General features: G+C 59.9%; 1 pseudogene; it reads left to right on the top strand.

The window, feature by feature from the left end:
* LOC126434083 (large subunit ribosomal RNA) overlaps positions 1–2,500 on the top strand; it is a 7,760-nt pseudogene that overhangs the window by 1,910 nt on the left and 3,350 nt on the right.

Genomic DNA, 2,500 nt, shown 5'->3' with positions numbered 1-2,500 from the left:
GGAGAAATCCGATGTTGATGGGGGCCGTCATAGCATGATGCACTTTGTGCTGGCCCCCGTTGGGCGAAAGGGAATCCGGTTCCTATTCCGGAACCCGGCAGCGGAACCGATACAAGTCGGGCCCCTCTTTTAGAGATGCTCGTCGGGGTAACCCAAAAGGACCCGGAGACGCCGTCGGGAGATCGGGGAAGAGTTTTCTTTTCTGCATGAGCGTTCGAGTTCCCTGGAATCCTCTAGCAGGGAGATAGGGTTTGGAACGCGAAGAGCACCGCAGTTGCGGCGGTGTCCCGATCTTCCCCTCGGACCTTGAAAATCCGGGAGAGGGCCACGTGGAGGTGTCGCGCCGGTTCGTACCCATATCCGCAGCAGGTCTCCAAGGTGAAGAGCCTCTAGTCGATAGAATAATGTAGGTAAGGGAAGTCGGCAAATTGGATCCGTAACTTCGGGATAAGGATTGGCTCTGAGGATCGGGGCGTGTCGGGCTTGGTCGGGAAGTGGGTCAGCGCTAACGTGCCGGGCCTGGGCGAGGTGAGTGCCGTAGGGGTGCCGGTAAGTGCGGGCGTTTAGCGCGGGCGTGGTCTGCTCTCGCCGTTGGTCGGCCTCGTGCTGGCCGGCGGTGCAGGATGCGCGCGCCTGCGCGGCGTTCGCGCCCCGGTGCTTCAACCTGCGTGCAGGATCCGAGCTCGGTCCCGTGCCTTGGCCTCCCACGGATCTTCCTTGCTGCGAGGCCGCGTCCGCCTTAGCGTGCTCCTCCGGGGGCGCGCGGGTGCGCGGATTCTCTTCGGCCGCCATTCAACGATCAACTCAGAACTGGCACGGACTGGGGGAATCCGACTGTCTAATTAAAACAAAGCATTGCGATGGCCCTAGCGGGTGTTGACGCAATGTGATTTCTGCCCAGTGCTCTGAATGTCAACGTGAAGAAATTCAAGCAAGCGCGGGTAAACGGCGGGAGTAACTATGACTCTCTTAATGCTCACATGATGCGTCATATACGGATCCTCTCGGTCCACTCCTTAGCACCCTTGGGTGTCGAGTGGGCGATGGTTCGCTTAGCCTCTCAGTGGGAAATCCTAGCTCTGGCCTTCACGTGGCGGGAGTCGTGAAGGGAGCCGAGAGGCACAGAATTCTGTGTCTTCCTAGAGCTCTCTGACCGACAGAGCGGGGTGAACCTTCGGGGCTTGGGGGTTGCCTGCCCCCCTGCCTCTTGTTTCAGCTGGCCCCAACACTCGTAATAGATCAGGTTGCGGTCCTCCCACTGGAGGAGCCGCGCCAGTTGTTGGGCCACCAGCTGACGTCGCCAGTCCGGGTCGTGACGTCTTGCCGGCGTTCCAGTGCCCCGAGTGCAGTCGGAGTTTCGGCACCAAGACTGGTCTTGGTGTGCATCGCCCCCGCAGGGCTCATCTTGGCGCAGTGAACGCAGAAATTAACATCCAGAGGGCGAAGGCCAGGTGGTCTAGTGAGGAACTGTTACGCCTGGCCCATGCAGAGGCAGTGCTAACACTCGAGGGCACCCGGTTCCTGAATCAAGAATTAGTGAAGATCTTCCCGCACCGCTCACTTGAATCCATTAAGTGTCAGCGTCGTGCGGGAGCTTACAGGAACCAGGTCGCCGAGTTCGTTGCTGCTCTTTCTGCCTCTGCAGAGCGACCTCGCCCCTCTGATGCTGCTGCACCCCCTGCTGGGGCTTCCACGTCTTCCCTGACTCCACCGTCGCTAGAAGATCCTGTTGACCAGGCCATCTGGTCGGCCTTAGCAGCCTTGCCATCGTCGGGTCCGAAGTACCGCTCAGTTGACGACATCTTGGCGCTGGGGCACAGTGCATCCAGGCATGTCATTATGGGCATGCTGCCACCTGTACTTGATGCCTTAGGTAGCAAGGAGGCATCCCACAATCCTGTTGCCTCCAAGCACATGTCCCAGCCACCTGAGCGGAAACGAGCTCGTCGCAGGTGGGAGTACTCCGTGTGCCAACGCGCGTTCTCCAAAAACGCGGGGCGGTGCATTAACGGCATTCTTGACGGCACACTGACTCACCAGCCACTTCCAATTCCTGGCTTGGTCGAGTTTTGGAAAGATTTCTTCACCCGCCGTCCATCTGGCCGGGTTGACCGCCTAGATTGTCGGTTGTTACCGTCCCGCGTTGAGGTGCCATTTCAAGAGCTGTGGGCGCCTATCACATTGGAGGACATTGCGGCAGCTCTCCCACCTCGTCGCTCCGCTGCGGGCCCTGATGGATTAACACCTGCCCAGCTCCGTCGTCTTCCCCGTGAGGTCCTCCTGAAAGTGTTAAACCTTTTCCTTTTGACCCGCCGCCTTCCATCCCGACTCCTACAGGCCCGTACCTCCCTGCTGCCCAAGAAGGCCGCCCCAGCATCCCCCGCTGACTTCCGCCCGATCACTGTTTGCTCAGTCCTCGCCAGGGTCTTCCATAAGATCCTGGCGGGTCGGCTGATGCGGACCTGTGTGTTGGACGGGCGTCAGCGGGCCTTCCTTCCTC

The sequence above is a fragment of the Schistocerca serialis genome, unplaced genomic scaffold (assembly GCF_023864345.2).
Source record: "Schistocerca serialis cubense isolate TAMUIC-IGC-003099 unplaced genomic scaffold, iqSchSeri2.2 HiC_scaffold_1180, whole genome shotgun sequence".
Classification (NCBI taxonomy): Eukaryota; Metazoa; Arthropoda; class Insecta; order Orthoptera; family Acrididae; genus Schistocerca; species Schistocerca serialis.
The sequence above is the reverse complement of the archived record's forward strand: the minus strand, read 5'-3'. Positions and strand labels throughout refer to the sequence as shown.